The following is a 20,833-nucleotide window of genomic DNA, read 5'->3' as shown; positions in this document are numbered from 1 at the left end:
TCGACGTGGCTGTATGCCAGCAACAGCAGCAGCTGGCAGCCGTCGTGGATGACAACAGGCCCGTGGCTGCTCACATAGTGCCAGCAGCAGCCCCAGCAATGCTGGGTCTGTGCTGTCATTAGACCACCCCAGGAGACCATGTGCACATGGTGCTGGACAGTCCTAACAGGAACCTATCTCCAGTCACCAACCACCTGCTTCTGATGACAGTACCCAGTCTGGCTTAGTACCTGATACGGTCCGTAGCACCCCTGCCAGGCACAGGTACCATGTCCGTGGCCACAGACAGTGATCTGTATGACCTGGCAGGTACAGTCTGTGGCTGTCCACAAACACCTGTATATGGCAGCCATGAGGTGGGACTGTGTGCATTCATACACACATGCAAAGTGATAACACCTAGGGCTACCGCATACACGCACACACTGCATCAACATTGCCCCATCTTGTACTGCTGTCCCTCACCAACACACACACACAGACATGTCAATTGGTTGTATCAGTGGCAGACTCAGGCATACCAGGTACACACCCTGTGCATATGATGAAACTGTGCCACCTCCTACAATCTGTAAAATCGGTGCAGGAACAGGTTAACATGGTGCTGATGCACAGGGTGACTACATAGATGTATTGTAATAGTATGATGTTGACAACAGTACAGTGTAAGGATAGCAGTGTGGGTATATACCAGCATGCCTGATGCAGTTACAGTATGAATGTCATTGTAATTTTTTGTACACCCATAGTAATTACCACAGTGTTCTGTCTGCACATCTTCGCATACTGGTGGTGAGGCTGTGAAGGGATGGCCACCTACATAGGTAGCACAGGGGATACAACAATGTACATATTGATACTCAATGATGGCCATGTCAACTGCGAGTTGCATGCTGTCCACACATGACTCTGTAATGCAGATGTTTCAGGATGTTGATATCTGTGCAGTACTACACAACAGGTTCAAGGCTCACAAGAGCACACCAGCACTACAAGGTCACACCTCATACCATGCATGACAGCACCAAAACACAGAACTAACTATGACAGGAGCGAGAGTGTCCATACATGTCAAGGATACTGTGGTGCCAGGACAGGTAGCATACATCATACTAAGTCTGGAACTGCTGAGTGAGGGCTCAGTGTCTATTATTTGACATGTGTATTATTACAGGTATGAGCACTTGGGTATCAGGACAGTTATTCAACATTACGAAGGTACGTGGTCTATACCCTTGTGTGGGGTGCAGCTGGACCCAGCCCGTCTGACCTGTGAATGTCTGGGTACTGGCTTATAGTGCCTGCATATATGCACTGTTACCTACGGGAAGTCATACACCTTGTTTGTTGTAGCATAGTCTACATACAGGCCTGCTGACTGTAGCTTTGTTTGTATGCATGTTTGCCTGTTATGTTCCTGAAACACTGATTCCACCTGCAGTGCAAATATACAGTGCCTCTGTGGATCCCTAGTGACATCTGTATTGCTTACTGTACTGATGTCCATGTGTCACTTGACAGAACATCACTGTTTGTCCTGTTTGCATGTAGCTTGCCTGTAACACACTGCATATGACTTACCTTGCATTTGCTCAAGACAGCATTCATATATGCCAGCACTAACAAATCAGGAGCACTACACCCTCACATAGTCACCTTGAGTACCTTGTTCCCCATTGGCCCTATGTGTCATTACTTAGTATGGGAGTCACAATGCTATGGTAGCATGTGCAAAGGTCACCTGTCGATCTACTCCCAGGTCCAGTTGGTGAATCTGTGAGTCATGTGGCAATGTTACAGCTGCTTCATGTACACAGACAACCCTCTCCCCTTCCCATACACGTACAACACATGTGAGAGATGCAACCACATAGCCAAACTGGGGGCTAAGCTCTGTTAACACAGCACTGGCATTCCCTGTCAGGTGGAGTGGGATACTACAGTGAATACAGTACCAGTCTCTCATAAACCTGCCACGACCGCAATCCAAACACAGAAACACACAGGTACATTATTGGACTCTCAGAATAGCATCCTGCCTGAGCAGCTGACACCTGCAAAGCAGACACGCAAGCAAACGTTAAGCTAGTGCAGAGCACATGCAACACATAGCTCACAAAGCCTGTGTGCCAAACAGTCACAGGCCATACGGCTTGACAACACACCTGCTACAGTTGTATGAGGTACCTCTATCGTCACGTACACTGAGGTCCTGCTCCCAGGCTGAACAAGGTGACGGTCATGCTGAGCTGCCTGTCGGGCACTATGATCCACCACATAACACAAGCATACTGGTCACTCCAAGGCATGTAGAAGTATGACTCAGTCATTGTCTGTGCCAGTGTGTATGACCTCTGATGCCCCTCCCTGGACTACATGTTAGGGGACATAGAGGGGCTCTCTGAGCTTGTGGCACAGGTTGGTATGACCCTGGCCTTGAGTAGCATCTCACCCTCACCAAGAATGCTGCCACAAAATGTAGACAGGATCATCGGTTTCTGCAATTAACGTATGTTTCAGTGACATTCAAAGGGGATCCAATGCCTGTCAGTGTGGGATTACATGATGGACAAGCCACATTGGTTTGCTTGGGACAGCTTGCACCTGTCACCCATGGGCCGTTGTATATTGGCAGAGGCTGTTGCTACACACATAGTGCCTTTGTATGCAAGGCTGATATTACATAGCCACCTACACAGGTATCACACGGGATAGGATGCTAATAGAAATGCTACTCAACAGCAGCAGTGTAAACCTCAAGATACATGCAGTGGAAACTGTCCTTATCATGGGGTACAGCAATATCCATGCAGTAACAGACTCCTGGTACAAGGCTCCCAGGTGCACACCATCAGTACCAGGTCATTCCTGATACCATGCTTGTCATCCCCTACACGTGCACCAAACCAGAACAGGGGGATGTATCCAAAGGCACCTCAGATACACACACCCCCAGGTTGGTGGCACTGTACAAAGCATCAGAGCCTCTCCATGTGCAACACACAGTGGGTTAGACTGCCTTCAGGTTCATAGCCTGGCACACACCACACTCCCATTCCCAGGAAACCCACTTGGCCTTCCTGACAACACTGGGAATATGACGGTCTGTACACACACCATTATATGGTTGTACTGTGACTACCTAAACATAGAGTGTGAGCATTATTCTAGCTGCAAGACCCTATCTGAAGGGTTCTTATCATTCATTCCCTGCATTGCTATGGAACAACTTGTTACCACTCCCACAAGTGGTGACAACATGCTGCACCTGTTCATCACCAACATGTGGACTATATGCTCCAGACCAGTCATGTATCCCTCGCTGGTGGGATGACACCATCTACAACCCAAACTCTATAGTCACATACCACATGCAACCCCTGCACAGAACACCACAGTCATACAGTTGTCTGATGCATATTCCATGTATTCACATGAGGCAGGCTTCGGACATGGGAACTCTTGCAGTTCACAGGTACATATGTGTAGGTGGCACACACATACATCATGTGTGCATTGACATTACTGATATAATGTATGTCGTGCAATATTGGGAACAACACCCCACACACATGGACAAACTGTGTGACAAAAATACACACAGCATTTGTAGGATACAAATCCCTACCTAACTATGCTAGATCACTTGCGAGAGTCGCAGTAGCAGATTGTGCTATTTGCATTACTGGGAGGATTTCTTTCTCCTGCTGTACTTATAGGGTGCTGACATCATCAGTGTTTAGACAGTGGAATATGCAGCATGTGTTGTGTAGTAATAGTTGCCAAAAGGGCCATTTTTCTTACACATGGAATTACACACACTACTCCCCCACGCACATTCACACGCACACTGAGCACTTGCAGGATTCAATCCCCTATTTAACTATGTTATGACACTTGTGAGAGACGCAGTAGCAGAGCGCGCTATTTGCATTATTGGGAGGATTGTTTTCTCCTGCTGTACTTATAGGGTGCTGACATCATCAGTGTTTAGACCGTGGAATTTGCAGCATGTGTTGTGTAGTAATAGTTGCCGAAAGGGACATTTCTCTTACACATGGCATTGTACACACTACTCCCCCACACACATTCACTGTGCACTTGTAGGATTCAAACCCCTATCTACTTATGTTATGACACTTGTGAGAGACGCATTAGCGGAGCATGCTATTTGCATTACTGGGGGGATTGCTTTCTCCTGCTGTACTTATAGGGTGCTGACATCATCAGTGTTTAGACAGTGGAATATGCAGCATGTGTTGTGTAGTAATAGTTGCCAAAAGGGACATTTCTCATACACATGGAATTGCACACACTACTCCCCCACACACATACTGAGCACTTGCAGGATTCAACCCCCTATCTAACTATGTTATGACACTTGTGAGAGACACATGAGCAAAGCACGCTATTTGCATTACTGGGGGAATTGCTTTCTCCTGCTGTACTTATAGGATGCTGACATCATCAGTGTTTAGACAGTGGAATATGCAGCATGTGTTGAGTAGTAATAGTTGCCAAAAGGGACATTTCTCATACACATGGAATTGCACACAATTCTCCCCCACACACACTGAGCATTTGCAGGATTCAAACCACTACCTAACTATGTTATGACACTTGTTAGAGACACAGTAGCGGAGCACTCTATTCACATTACTGGGTATAGTTTCTGCTCCTGACATATGTATAGTGTGCTGACATCATTATGGATGAAGAGGTATGTACATCCGTTACTATCCATCAGTACAGGGGAGAGCATATCTATGCATTAACTTTGCACAGGCATAGTGGCCTACTGTACTGTGGAGGCAGATGCCAAATACACTGTGGATAGCCTTCTGTATTCCCTAGGGACAGCAGTCAGGTATTGCACTCTACGGCCATATGTTTACCTGTCAGATGCAAGTATCTGTTGCTCATATACTGTTTGTGGGTCTTTATTGCCATAGCCTTCCCTATCTCTATAAACAACGTGTGTACTGTGGGAGATGTTTGCATATGAGTGGGATCCAGTACTTTACTTATGTCTCTGTTGTAACTTCACTGTGTGCAGTGGGCAGATGTCTGTATTGTGGGAGGTTCCTGTGTTAACACATAGAAATGCCAGATATGTGTGTGCAACTGCTGAACTGTGACATGGTCTAAGTGTGTGAGTATGCCCAGTTCGCAGTTTGTATGGCTTCTTGACTGCCACGTCTCATTTATCTAAGTGTGCGAGCATGCCCAGTGTGACCTTTCCTTATGTTGGGATCTGTGGACCACCACATTTCTGTTTGTGTGTGGACACCATCTATATATCACATGTACAGTTGAGTGTTGGACATCAGGTTGTGTTCTTACTGCCCAACTGCTTTGTGTCTGAACCTAACAGGCATTATGCTGTGCCTGCAGGGTCACAATGGGATAGTTTGCATACAGTTGTCATCATCCTTTCCTGCTGACCAAACAGTTGTATTGTCGTATAGTGTACTGGTGCAGAACTTTCACTGTGGTGGACAGTATAATCGGTTTCAGTCCTATTACTCCTTGTAATATTTATAGTGAGCACACCAGACTGGTTGAGGGCCAGTTGTGCAGATATGACCATGTTGCATTTTGTTCAGATATGGACAGCATAGTACATGATTGTCCGACATTGTTAATGTATTCCACAACTTGTGTGGACAGTGACAAACAATGGCCATGTGCCCTAGTCCATTTGTAATGCTAGTCAGAGAGTGTTTGTTCTTCAACACACATTTACTGGTGTTTGCTATGACATATGTCACGGTTAGTGTGCTGTGCCTCTGTCTACCCGTGACATACAGGTGATATCCAGGGTACACCTACCATCTCCCATCCAGTCATCATGATTCCTCTGGATGACAGTCACTGAGGGACTCCCTGGATATCCTGTAGTGGGAGTTTAGTCGTGAGTGGAGTGAGCTTCTGGGTTATGGGCCAATCGGTACAGCATGTCCTGTTTATGTCTGTGCTGGGGTTCAGGCCTGTCAGCTGCATAGTTCATCAGCATTCAGTGTTTACATGGTACCAAATGTCCATTGATACCAGGTTGGTCATGGCTCTATACATTAGGCACAGTTCACCTCCAGCCAGGCAGTATGGCATTGTGTGGAGCTGCAGTTTCTTTACTCAGGCAACATATGACATCTGTTACAGCTCTGCGATCCTCCTGGTGGGGTATTTGTGTGATCTTTCCAGTTTCTGCAGGTGTCTGCTATGGTACATCCCTGAAGGGCCATTGTACACAATTGTGAGGCTGCTGATGGATGACTGGAGAGGCAAATTGACCTATCCTAACCAAGCTGTGCTTACCTTCATGATTAGGTGGGTATATGGTATGTTTCTGTAACCACTACAGACACATGGTTGTCACATGCAGGATATCTATCACCTTGTGTCCCCAGGTCTCTTATTGCTCCTGATGTACTTACTGGGTTAACACCTATGTGGTAATTTCTGGCCATGTACTGTGTTTCCACAGGGGTTGACTATACACTATTCTGCATTTAGCTTGTTGACATGGCTGTGGCACCACTTGTGTGTTTCTATGTGTGCCTTTTGTAGGTTGCTTGTGTCAGCTGGAGGGTCCGATACGGTGGCCAGTTTGTAGTCCTCTGCAAACCTGTTCAGACAGAGTACTTCCATGTTGGCCTGTACCTATGTGACATATATAGCATACAAGAGAGGTCCCAGTACCATGCCTTGTGGGATGCCAGTTGTACCTGGTTTGCAGTCTGCCATGGCTGCAGCATGCCTGCCAGGTCAGTTCTGTCCTTGAGCTGGTTTGCAACCCATCTACTTGCATAGGGGTTTATAGTTAGGCTGGTGAGCTTATCTGTACTGCCAACTAGGGTATTGTATGGAAGGGTTTAGCAAGGTCCAGATAGGCTGTGTGATCAACATTCCCCACATCAATGGGCTTGGTGCAAGTTTCACATGAGTCAGACATGTGTAAGGGGCAGGATCTGCCCTATGACAGCCACACTGGGTAGGGTCCAATGTCTGTAGGTACCCAATCGTGTTATTCATGGGATCCATGATTATCCTCTCCATTACTTTGCCAACCTAGATAGTCGGGGTTGAGGGGTGATAGTCTGCAGTTTCCATTCAGGCACCCCCTTTGTGGTGTGGGACCACTGTTACTGTACACTGCTCTTTGGGTACATATCCTGTGGTAGGACTGATAGTGCGCAGTGATGCTATTTGCTGTTCCATTCTTCTTACTGTACTTGTTGGACACAACCCAGGACACCATCTGGTACCATTGATGCTGTGTGCTGTGCTTTGTGGATGCTGGCTGTTACCTCAGCATCTGCAATGTCAGGGGGCCAGCACTCTCCTGGGATAGATATTTGATAGTTAGGTGCTGGTGGGGAGGTTGGAAGGAATCTGTTCGGTAGGCTGTTGGCAATGTGTGTGGGTTTGGTGTATTGTTTGTGATATTAGAGTTCTGCAGAGCATATCTGTGGATTATCACCATGGTTCCTACCATCAGGTAGGACAGCTGTGTGATAATCCTTTGTGTCCTGCACAATTTGTATTATCATAGGTTCATAGGTTCATACTATGCTATCTGCCCTGGCCTTGTTTGAGCATGGACAGACTGTGTGTGGGTCTCAACACCCCTTGCAATGTGCATATTATGCCCACGTAGGGTTTACTTTCCTAGATGTGACACAGGGATGGCCCCCAGTGTACACCTACTATCTCCCATGCACTTCACCGGATTTCTCTTGTTGAGTTTGTATGTGGAGCTCAGCCTATCATGGACTGGGATTCTGTTCCAGAGTGTCAGGAGCCTGTGGGTTATGGATCTGTCCCTCCAGCACATCCTATTAATCTATGTGTGGAGGTTCAGATATCTCACTGTGGTGTGTCTGCTGGATTTGGGGTTTCTGCAGTGGAGCATGTCCATTCATTCTGGATTGGACATGGCCTTGTACATCAGGCATACATCACCTCTGACAGTGCAGTATGTTTCTGAATTGGACTGTGGTTTCTTCAGCCAGGCTGCAGATGTCCAGTGTTTGGACCCTTTATCCTGTTGGTGGGGTACATTTGGGGTCTTTCTGACTGCTGCATGTGTAAGGTAAGGTACATCCGAACTGGGGCATTGTTGTCATGTGTGGGCCTGATAAGGGAAGAGTATGGGGGCACAGTGACCTCTCTAGCTCTACATGTGCATCCTTTCATATTAAGGTGGGCAATATAGCAGGTCTTCTGGCCACCTTGGCAATGTGAGTGTCACATGGCAGGTTACCATCCACTTGTGTCCCTAGGTCCCTGATTACTTCTTCCATACATAATGGATTGCCACCTATGTCATACTTTATGTGTGCCTTGTTTGGTATTTGTTGAGACATTCATACTCTGCAGTGTCTTCAGGAAGGCTGGCTGGGGTACCTTAGTTTGTGTGTGTGGTCTGTAGCAGGCATCAAACAGGTACACAGTTTGAGACAGTGTTACTTGCCTGTGGATAGTCCATGCTGCTTCTTGCTGTGGTACCAACCTGGGGGTATGGTTATTCTTGATAATTACTGGTAGCCACACCCTATTGTCATGTGTTCCATGTTTTGGAGCTGTAGAGCATGGTATGAGGCATAACCTGGTAGTATTAGGGTGCTCTTCTGGGCCTTGCCCAGGTTTCTGTTACAGAACACATATTACCATTCTCCATGCTGTGGTGGGTTTGGTCTGCATGCACCTTGCAGGTTAGACTTCTGGCATTGGGTAGCATTACGTCCAGGTTATTATCCCTTGTGCTACCTATGGTGGTGGGTTTGTGTTTCCAGACTTACCTATTCCAGGCACCGTGGGGGTGGCAACAGCCTTTGCCAGTATCTACACAGCCAGGTGTGCTGGGTGTGTGCCATCCCTAGCAGGTGGGGCATCATGTCTTGCTCGGCATATCAGCCCAGGCTGTCAGCCATGTGTTCCCCCTTGCTAACAGCAATACCTCAGCCAATTATTGTACTTGATCTTGTTGTCTTCATAGTGTGGCATTATGCCTGGTGAGGGTGAGATGTTAGGTTGGGTCTTCATGTTTGCATATACTAGATGGTGTTACATTGCTTAACACATGGCAATCGTGCCTCAGGTGGTGCTGCAAGGCTGCCTCTGTCGGATGCACATACTACACTCCCTGTACATGTTTGAGAGCAGGTTGTGTCATGTTAGGCGTCCCTGTTACTATATGAGTGAGTCAGAGAGGGGCATCATTCCCAGGGTTCCTACTGAGCCAGTGTATGTGGTATGCGTTGCCTCTTTGCCAAGGCCAGGGCATACTGGGCACGCCTCCTTCTGTCTTCTGGGGCAGGCTCAGGTTGTTCCTCCTCCGAGTCACGCTCTGCCTGTGATGGCCTTGGCAATGGTGGGGGGCTGTTTGTCCCGGCCCTATGTTGGTCCTGCTGCAGCTGTTTTCACAGTATCATATTATGTAGCATAGCACATACCATGACAATTTGGGTACATGTAGTTGTTGAGTACTGCAAGGCTCCACCAGATGTGTCCAGGCAACGGAACCATGACTTGAGCAACCCAAACACACACTCTATTACATTACATGTTTGTGCGTGTGCCTCATTATGGCATTCCTGTTCAGGTGTGTGTGCATTTCTGATGGGTGTCATCAGCCATGGCTCCAGTGCATAACCTGCATCCCTCACTAGGTGACCATGTGGGATGTCCCTGTTGGCAAATGTCTGGTACAGCTACGTCAAATGCCAGATATGGGAATCATGGTAGCTCCCAGGGCAGCCAGCACACACATTCATTATTATGCCCTGGGCATCACACATGACCTGGCAGTTGATGGAGGGGAAGCCCTTGTGGTTAATGTAGGCCCTACCCTGCTCACCGGCTGGTGCTTTGATGCATATGTGCGTGCAGTGTATTGCACCCACTACCTCAGGGTATTCCGCTATTTGCTGGAAGAGACGCATATTGCTGGCCATGGGCATTGGGAAAATATACATGCTCACTGACATGTGCTAACATGGCATCCAGGAACTGGTGCAGTACCCTGGAGGCTGATGCCTGTGATATCCCCATCATATCACCAGTTGGTCTCTGGAAGGTACCTGTTGCTAGTATTCTTAGGCCAACACATTACTTGGTTTCCACTGGGATGGGTTCCCCTCTGTTGCTTCTGTGTGTGAGGCGTGGTCTGCACAGCTCAACAATTTGCTGCAGGAGGTCTCTGTCCACTCTATAGTGCTTCACTATCTCCAGCTCATGTAACCCCTGGTAGGTGACCCTGGGCCTGTACACTCTTCTCCGTCTCCTCACTGTGGGTTGTCTGGCAGCATTTCCATTGTCACCACCCTCAGCAAGTCTCCTATGTCTCCTTATGACAGCTATGGCAGCCCCTAGCATGTTTGGTCTGAGTGCAGCTTTTTCAGTTTTCACTTCTACTAGCTTATTCCTGTCTTGCAGTGTCTCTTGAGAGAAACATACTGCAATGCTGTTTGCAGTGTTTTAAGTGCTGGGCTGGGCTTGTATTCTGCCTGTGTAATTGCCTGCTTCCAATTGTTTTCACCTGCTACCTCTACAAGTATTCCCTGCTAGTTTCCTACTATTTCTTCTGCTTCCTTTTCCTCTCTGTTTCCTCAGGGGGGAACAGCGCGCATACCAGCAACAACACGCTCACAGTGGCTACCATGCACGCACACATGCTTACACGGACTAGAATCTGCTTATTCGGATTAAAACGCGCGCACACCAGCGTAAACAGGTTTACAGATCTTTAAACAGGCTCCGACATGCTTACTCTGCCTTACACGCATGCACTCTGTCTTACTTGCGGCTCCCAGCGCGCACACGTGTGCATGCACGTACAGCAAGAAACTTTGGTGTTGGCCACAGTGTACACCTTCCATTTCTTGACTTTCCCAAGCTTATTTGTTGACACTCCTCTTTTTCTGCTGTGTGATTGACATCTTTCACATACCACTTTTCTCCAATGAGCTTGATTTCTTCCTGACATTCCCCCCTGTGATGTCACCTATCTCCTACTCTGTTACTCCCCCTTATCTAACTCTTACACTACACGGAATGTGCTCATTTGCTATGTGACAGTGTGATTCACTATCTTACCACTCATTTACATAGGATTGCCTATTAATGCTTAGTTACATGTCTTACACTCAGCTTCCCCCCTTAGCAACCACTAGGCAGTGGCCATGTTGTTTTTGGTCTGCTAGTCCCTGCATTGCAAATCCATGCATTACATAAAACCCACATTTGTGGGTTTCAAACCTTTATTTTTCTGTTTTATATAGCACAGCCCGTTTGCGCGGGGCTGTGCTGCGTTTAAACCTCGCCCATCTCCAAAAAAAAAAAAATATTTTATTTCATGTTTGCATTGGGTTACCATGCCAATGGCCACATATTTGGCCATTGGCCTGCTGACAGCAACATTTGCACACTTTATTTGGGGCTGTCATTGCTCCGTTGTGTTATTTGCAGTAACGTACTCAGTTGTCAACTGAGTACATTTCTGCACCTAACACGACTCTTACACGGGCTGGTTTCAGCTTCGTGGATTGCTAATCTACCTCATTTGCATGCCTTTTGGCTGCAAGTGAGGTGATTAGCATATCCATGCCCTGCCCGTGTAAGAGTAGTTTTAGCTGTCTCTTACATGGGATTTTGGGCTGTTCCTGGATTGCGATGGCTGCATGGAGTCTTACACGACTCTTAGACTCCGTGCAAGCCATCGTGAATCCTGCCCGCTATGTTAAACCCAGACTTTTTCCATTAGTATAAGTCTTTTTTTTTATATATAGACAGCAATGGAGAATGGAAGAGCTCCACTGCTGTAATCTTGCTATGTTAAACTTGTCTAGCATAGCGAGACAGCTTTAAAAAAAGTAACAGAGAAAGGAAGATCTCTGTTGCTATTTTTTAAGATATTTCACTATGTTAAACCTGTTTAACATAGCGAGATTACAGCAACAGAGCTCTTCCATTCTCCGTTGCTGTCTAAAAAAAAAAAAAAAAAGACTTATACTAATGGAAAAAGTCCAGGAGACTGGACCTTTTTCTATTAGTATAAGTCTGATTTATAATGGGCATGCTGACCAATCAGCATGCATGTTTTGGAATTTGATGGAGGGTCATTGTATAATTGTAGTGTTACTTTTATTTGAATTGTAAGTGCTGGTAAACCTGTATGTTCAGCAATGTTTCTGACTGACTGTTATGGTGAATAGCTTGCCTGTTGTGTTGTTAAATGGGTGTTTGTTGTCTCAATGTCCTGAATGCTTTTGGCAAATGTTTTCTGGCATGTGCTTAAGTTCCAGATATCTTGCAATGCTATATATCTGCCCTGTGATTGTTTGTTTAACTTATATACGGTATCTTATCATTGTTGTGGTACAACCCACTCATGTTTATCTTGTATGTCTGACTGGTTACATGGTATAATCATGATCAGTATTACACTGATTAATCATGCAGGCACATATAAAAGCATAATACAAACATAGAGACAGCAATACATTTGTTGAGCAACACTAATGTGTGTGGGACATACAGTAAAATTGTTGATGTCACATGCCATTACTGTGGTTGTGATTGTGATTGTCCAGTTTTTCTAAGCTTTTCTATTCTATTCCAATTGTATGATGTTGTGATGTCAGCCATTAAGCATGTTCCATTGCTCATCTCATTTGTGTATACCTTTTACGTGCACCGCTACTTGTTCTTCTTACAATATATTTAGAACAAACATATTTTATTCATGGATGTCAATATGAGGCATTACGTTTGCATAAAAATATGTTATAGTGGAAAAGTAATTGACATATTGACACCTCAACATAAACGTGTGAGGTAAACTTTGAGCAATGAATAGTGGTCTGTATGAGTAAAGAATTTTCTCTCAGAGTTTGTGAGTGATATCATTTTAAAGTCTGTATTAATTGGGTTGTGTTGGTGGCCCTATTACAAATAGTATGTTGCTAATGGAGCTGTGAACTTACAAGTGTTTTGGAATAGAGAACTATGTCAGTATTGTGTGGCATGGTGTATTTTTCTTGAGATGTAATGTAATATATGTATGGCTGTGAGCTATGCATATATCTGTTTTTCCTGCATACTGATGGCAGATATGTCTGTAAATCACCAGGTAATAAGAACATCTTGTCTGATATACTGGGCATTGTATGCCATTATTGGAGTGGAGTAATATACTGACACTGTATAATGGCCACAGTGGCCCACACATAGTCTTCTATTCATATAATCAATCAATATATGTCTATGAGGACATTGGGAAGGTTGCATGATCATCACTAGTGGAAGAAATGTGTTAGGCCGAGGTGTGATGATTGCTAGGTACAACAACAAAACAGTGAAATTAGCAAGCAGTGCATGTCCGCTAGGCTTGATGTGAAGTACAATTTTCTACTAGGCTGAATAAGTAGAAAGTAACAGTCAGCTGTCTATCAGGTGCTTGAATCCAACACATAACACACGCACTCAGGTCACTCCACAAAATGCACAAGTATGACTCTGTTACTGTCCATGTGGGTGTGAATGACCTGAAACATACCTCTCTGAGCTACATGAAAAGAGACATGGAGGAGCTCTTGGATTATGTGGCCCAGGCATGTATGAACCTAGTCCTGAGCAGCTTCCTACTGTCACCAAGAATGATACCTCAGTACAAGCCCAAAGGGGATCCAGTATCTGTTTGCTTGGGATTACATGATTGCCAGACCTTGATGCTTTGCCAAAGATGGCCTGCATCTGTCACCCCTGGGTTTCTGGACACTGGCTAAGGCTCTTGGCACCCCTATAGTGCCTTTTTTAGGTGATGTTCCAAAGAACAAATTACCACTGTAACAGCTTTAAATAAATGCAATCTGAAGGTCATGCTGCTCAATGCTAGAAGTCTAAATCTCAAGATGCACTTGCTCGAAGCACTCCTCAAAATGGAGAACATCGATATTTGTGCTGTAACAGAGATCTGGTTTAAAGCAGCAGAAAGCACCCCTGTGCTACAAGGCTATAACTCATTCCACACCTTTTGGTCACAGAACATGGACCAAAGCTCCAAAGGTGGTTGTGTCTCCATATTCATAAAGGATATCCACAACTCCAGACTAGTAGCTCAGCATAACACATCTGAGATATTTCAGGTAACATTGGGTAAGATGGCGATTCAGGTTGTAGCTTGCTATAGGTCCTCAACCATGTCCCAAGACTCTCAATTCATGTTCCTAAGCACCCTGGAAACTATTAGGGTTCAGCCCAACACTCTCATACTAGATGACTTCAACTACCCCTCCATAACTGAGAAAATTACTCATGCACCAATACACTGGCCCAAAGCTTTCCAGAATTCCAATGCCCTGGACCAGCACATTTTTACACCCACTAGAGGAGGCAACATCCTTGACCTGGTTATTACTAACATGGGCAACCGTTACTCTACACCAATAGTCAATTCCTCCATGGTTAGATCCGACCACAAACTAATCACCATGGAAATCCACATCTCACCCACACCCCCCTGAAAAGGTAACCACCATGATAAACTTCTCCAAAGCTGACACTGGGTTCCTAAAAACAGAAGTGGCTAACTTCATGGCACCCATGTCAATGGAAAATAGATGCATGACTGCAAAATCATACACCAATGTACAGTACGAACACATACATAAATGGATGGTACTAGCCATGCCCAAGAGAACCAAGATGCTCTCCTCCAAAAAAGGAATCAATCTGGTGGTCCCTGCCATTAATAAACTCTACAACAGAAGGAAGAAACTGTAGCAGAAAAAGGTGAAGTTCCAAGACTGGAAAAACTCCCTTATTAGCCTCAGCAAAAAGTTAAGATCCCTCATCAAAACCTCTAAAGCCAGCTATGAAGGCAGAATTGTGGCAGACACTAAAAACAACCACAAAGCCTTCTATGGTAGCAAGAATCTCAACGGCAATACCCAGGTTTGCTCTGTGATATTGTACAATGGTACCTCCTATACTGTACCAACAGGTATTGCCAGCATACTGGCCAACAGATTCAGTGCCAGCTTTACCCCTCTCTCCCCCCCAAAGCACCAATCACAATACCATAGGAATGCTCAGCATCCAGCATTACTGCAGCACAGGTTAAAGCTGTATTGTCCAAGGCCAAAATACAGCTTCCATGTGACCCAACAATATCCATGGATGTGTTCTACATGAACTATAAAGTGAAACGGCACTACATCTGTGTACGCTGTTCAATCACAGCCTCACTTCAGGCTTTGTCCCTACCGAATGGTGCACTGCTACAGTCATCCCTCTCCATAAAGGGGGAGCGACTACAGATCCTGGGAATTATTGCTCCATTAGCCTGACGAGTCTAATATGTAAGGCTAGGAGTGCATCATCATGGACCTAATTAACAAGGATATAGGGAATCTACATACTCTAGATCTCACACAATTTGGGTTTGTGAAGGGTAGATCATTCCTGCTCAATCTGGTTGACTTCTCTGGGTCTGTCACCAGAGCTGCAGATGAGGGCAAGGCAATTCATACAGCCTACCTCAATCTGGCCAAGGCCTTTGATACCATTCTCCACTCAGGCATTATTGATAAAATCACCAAACTAGGAATCAACCCCTATATCATTAGGAGGGTTGCAAATTGGCTCACAGATAGAACCCACAGTATGAAAGTAGTGGACTCCAAGTCAGACTGCAGACCAGTCATGAGTGGAGTCCCACAGGGATCATTCCTAGGTCCTCTCCTGTTTGGGATCTACTTTTCAGAAGTCCATGCCAACACGCAGGGACTCTGGCTGACCAAATTCGCAGATGACTGTAAGCTGGGAGACATTATTAACTCCCTAAGTGATGCAGACATCCTACAGAAAGTCCTCACTGAGACCAATGACTGGTGTTGAAATCATGGCTTTAAGCTTAATGCCAAAAAATGCGTCGTCATCCCCTTTGGGAAAAACTCAGTTCCCATTAATTACCACATTGATGGCAGCCCACTGAACACTGAAGGTGTTATAAGAGATCTGTGGATATGGGTTCACAGCAGCCTCTCCTTCGACCACCACATTGTCACTGCAGTCAGAAAGTCATTCTATGTGGCAGATCTAATTACCAAGGGTTTTTCATCCAGGAAGAAATAGGTCATCATCTCCCTCTACTCTTCCCTCTTTAGGCCAATCATCGAGTATAATGCCCCATTTGGCATGTACCTCACTAGACACATGCAACAGCTGGGAAGGCCACAAAAGTGCCTCATGAAGAGGATCCTAGGCCTTAAAAAGATGTCCTACATGGGCAGACTCAAAAACCTCCACCTATTCTCTGTCTCATATCGTCTACTAAGAGGTGAGCTCTGCTTGACTTACAAAGCCATGTCTAACACATCTCTGTTAGAAATGTTACATCTAAAGAAATCCAAATCCCTCCACACCACACACTCCAGAGACCGCAACCTCATTACCACAATCTACAGAACATGCTGGAGGGGCAAGTTCATAACCCAGAAACTACCCATACTCTGGAATAGACTTCCCATACATGTCAAGCAGAGTACCTCACTGGGCCTCTTCAAGAGAAATCTTGATGAGTGCACGGGAAATAGAAAGTTCACCCTGGGGATCACCCCAGTGGCTGTACTTGATAGAGACACTGGGAACTAACATCGGGCATCACAATGCCAGGGCACTTCTATGGGCTAGGCTTGTAAAGGCTCCAGGGCCATTAGCCTAGTACGCACCTATAAACCTATGAACCTATTTGGTATGTACTTGGCCAGACATACGCAGCAACTATTGTGACCTCACAGGTTCCTTACAAAAATAATACAAAACATAACAAATCTGCCTTTTGCATAGCACTTTAAAGCCCTATAATCTCCTATGATCCTATGATTTCCCTCTACTCAGTCTCCTATAGATAGCTGAGGTGTGGTCTATGCCTGGCTTACAAGGCATGCACAAACTCCACACTTATGAATCTACTGCATATTCTTAAGTGAAAGAGTACTAAAAATACAAGGTCTGGGGACATGAATTTCGTCTGTGACTTAAACAGAACATGCAGGAGAGACAGATATGTGTCCCAGAGACTGCACCTCGTATGGAACAGACTTCCCATCCATGTGAAGCTGAGTTTGTCTATTACTCAGTTTAAGTGCACCCTAGACCAATGGATGGGGAATAAGGAATTTACACCAGGCGTGACACCCATGTCTCTTATGGACAGAGATAGCTTATAAATGCCTGGCTCTCAATGTCTTCTTCAGACACATGACATCTTTATTCTTTTAGAAAATCTTGGCTAGGCTTAAAAAAGCCACCCCCCCAGGTTGTTATCATAGTAAAAATCTATGAATCTCAGTGGTCCACATGTTGCCAATTTTTTCCACATTATGAGGTAATGTTTCACATTATGAGAGGTAGCGGGCTAGATTACGTACAGTTCAAGGAATCCAGCCCATTACGCTGATATCAGTGTGAAGTTTGTGGATAACATTGTAATATGTTAATTTATGAAAAAAAACTCAGAATAGCTCAGCACACAATAGAGTATTTCAGTTACAATGGCACACTATAGAACTATGCTAGTAATCCACAATTAATAAGAAATAGTTGCCTAATCATGTTGTGCAGTACCAGAGTTACAGAAAAATGATCACAATTCAAGATTCCTGATAGTTGTATGTAAGCCATATGACTTTCATAATATATATTTCCAAGAGTAGATACAGAAATGTCTCAACTATGGATATTTCCATATGTCATCCACTAACTTATAGTATGTGCTTCAAGGCTGCAAGGCTACAGTATCTATATATATATATATATATATATATATATATATATATATATATATATATATATATATATATATATATATATACACTGTATATATTCACATCATTCTTTACAGTAAACTCAGAGATAAGTATGGATATCTACATAACACATGTTTAATTAAAATATATTGGCTTGGATTTATGGATTCTGACTGTATCAGTACATTTTCTAATAAAAAATTAAAGGCAAAGGGCAATCAAGGCCACATTGCCATAGCTAACAGTTGCTAGCAATGGATTCAGGACTTTTGCTGGGAACACAAGTAATGCACAAATCCAATGAAACTGGGAGACAGAAAAGAATACATGGGGTATGGGTGACGAAGAGGGACACACAAGAGGGATGTTGGAATAGGAAAATCTGAGGACAGTCAGAGGGGCATGGGCAATGTTTTTTGGGGTGAATAGGCCTCACTATTTTTTTCTTTTTTCTTTTTTTTTTTTATGAATAGAAGGAAAGGTAAACACTGGGAAATGAGGCGAAGGTTCCATATTATGAGATAGTATTCCTCAGTTTGAAAATGGAAGGTTAAGAACTATGCCAATGCCAAGCCACACGCCCCTTTCATAATGCCATAGTTAGCACATCTGTAATGATAACACAGTAAAGAGTCTGATCACAGCAAATAATGATTTATAGAAAAACAATGAAATTAAGTTATTAAAAATAGCACAGCAAAGTAAGGAACTACGTCATGAAAAAAAAATTGCAAAATGAGATACTCTGTCCAGTTATTAAAGTGTATGAAAACAAACATTTTCAGAGTAGCACTTCTGCGAAATGCGACACAATCAACTTTAATATTATGCAGCATCAAATATAAAGCAAGGATATACACGTCTGAACAAAACCAGTAAAGATTCCAGTTAATCTGAGAAAAAAAATAAAAAAAAACAACAACAATAATAATAATAATAATAATAATAAGTACTATTACTTTATCATAGTTCATGTCGGTGTGAATGACTTGAGATGCACCTCACATATGCTACCTTCACCTAAGATGATACCACAATATAAACAAAAAATGATTGGCTTCAACAATTGGCTTTGTTTCTGGTGTCATTCTAAGGGGATCCAGTACCTGTCAGCCTGGGATGACATGGTAGATAGATCACACTGCTTTGCCAGAAATAGTCTTCATCTGTCACCTCTGGGATTTCAGTTACTGGCTAAGGCTCTTGCCTCCCCAGTAGTGCCTTTTTTAGGCAATGTTACAACAACAAAATTAAAATATCTTCAAAAATTAACATTAAGGTTATGGTGCTAAATGCTAGGAGTCTAAACCTAAAACTGCACTAAAACTATCTACTGCACTCACTGGAAGCACTGACCTGCTAATGTCTGTGCAGTCACAGAGACCTGGTTTAAGGTAGTGGAAATCAGCCCAGCCATATAGGGTTAAAATCCCTTCCAGACATTCAGACCAAAAACTGAAAGTGTGAGAACTAAAGGAAGTGGAGTATCAATATTCATCAAAGATAAATACACCACTAGATTGGTTAAACAAAATGATTCCATTGAACTAATCCAGGTCCATCTGGCTGTAGGTAAGAACCCTCTCAAAGTTATTGCCAGTTATTGGCCCCCATCCGTGAACCAGCATACCCACACTGCATACTTGGATCTATTAGAATCGCTCAAGATCCAACCAAACACCTTGGTTTTGGGTGACTTTAACTACCCATCCATAGATTAGGTCAATTATATGTATACTAACACACCTGCCTAATGGGTCTTGGACTTCCTCACCTCCAGTGCCCTTGGCCAGTTGGTTGACACCCAAAAAAGGGGCCCAAACTTTCTGGATCTGGTGCTCACTAACAAAGGTCATCATTGTACCACCTCTTGTGTGCTGCCCTCTCTAGTGAGGTCTGATCATAAATAATTTTCATTAGAAGTAACAATAACATCTGACCCCCACATTAGCAGCAGCTAGACTAAAAAACCTTTCCAAAGCCAATTACAGCTTAATACGTGACAGCATTAATAGCTTTATAGCTCCTGCCCTCACTAATGGCATGGACACCTATACTGGGATTTACACCAATGCCTTGTATAAGTATCTATACAAATGTATTGATTCACCTGTACCTGACAGGATCAAAATAAGATCCTCAAGAAAGTGGACATCCCTCATTAACAGATTGTAGAGTAAGAGAAAGAAATTGCTGTCCAAGAACAGGAAGGAACACTTTGAAATTGGAAGCATTCCCTCTTCATCTTAAACAAACAAATAAGATGCCTCGTAAGGCATTCTTAAGCTATGAATCCAAATTAGAAGGCATTCTAAAGCTAACTATGAATCCAGATTAGACTCCTTCACTAAGGATCACCATAAGGCCTTCTTTAGTTATGTCAGAAACCTTAAAGAAAAAAAAAGACTTGCACAGAACTAGTTGTTAATGGCACCACATATACTGAAACTGCAAAAATAGCCAACTTACTAGCTGACAGGCTCAGTGAAAACCTCTCCTTGCTGTGCTTATATTCTGCTCCTGGCGAGAGAAGGACCAGAGTGCATTGATTCCTGACTGTATTTAGCTGGGTAGTGACTGCCTGTGCTTGACATTCCTGATTGGTTTGGTTGCTATTCAAGGTATCTACCAGAAAAAGGCAACAACAAGCCTACAGACCCTTGCACCATCTGGCACAAAACTGTGGATCACCAAACAGGCGGTGTATTGATTCTCGTCTTGGGACTGGTGCTAATGTTTTGCTTCTGGTGAGAGAAGAGGCAAAGGAGCATTGTTTCCAGCTGAGTGAAGCTGTGGTGAGACCAGCACTAGTAGTAGCCAACCAGCAGCCATTCATGCAACTCCCCCATTTTCATCATTCTTGACTAGCTAATTCTTTGTTTTCAGTAAGTACTGTTTAATTTGTTTTTAACTTCAGAATATCTCTCTAAATACTTCATTCTTAAATTTTCAGGGTCCACTTATTAGTTTCCCCTTAAGTGTTTGGCAGACACCTTGAGTGACATTTTCCTGTAAAA

Source organism: Protopterus annectens, chromosome 1.part1 (assembly GCF_019279795.1).
Source record: "Protopterus annectens isolate FY-2018-M chromosome 1.part1, PAN1.0, whole genome shotgun sequence".
NCBI lineage: Eukaryota > Metazoa > Chordata > Ceratodontiformes > Protopteridae > Protopterus > Protopterus annectens.
Note: the sequence above shows the minus strand (reverse complement) of the source record.